Here is a 364-nt window from a genome sequence, read left to right as displayed (position 1 = left end):
TGGGCCGGCCGCCCCGCCTGGGCGCCCCGCCCCGCCCCGCCCCGCCCTTGCGTGCACGCCTGCGTGGCGCTGGCCGCCGCTGCTCCTCGGAGCGGACTCTGCTCCCCGCAGATCGGGCGGCGCGCGTTTCGCCCTGAACGTCCCTCACTTTGAGCCCCTCTCTGCTGTCGGGCTGTTGTTTGCCGGGGGCTCGCGGGCGAGCTCGCGGCCCCGGTGTACGTGCTGATTGCAGATCCGGAAGGGTCTCGGGGAGCTTCGCCGCCTTCGCATCGCTTTTAAATTTCTAGGCCATTGGGTCGGGCCGGTGTGACAAGCTGCAGCGCTCCTGGGGCAGGCGGGCGGGCGGGCTGGTCCCGGGGGCCCG

The sequence above is a fragment of the Frankliniella occidentalis genome, unplaced genomic scaffold (assembly GCF_000697945.3).
Source record: "Frankliniella occidentalis isolate FOCC.00 unplaced genomic scaffold, Focc_3.1 Scaffold90, whole genome shotgun sequence".
NCBI lineage: Eukaryota > Metazoa > Arthropoda > Insecta > Thysanoptera > Thripidae > Frankliniella > Frankliniella occidentalis.
Note: the sequence above shows the minus strand (reverse complement) of the source record.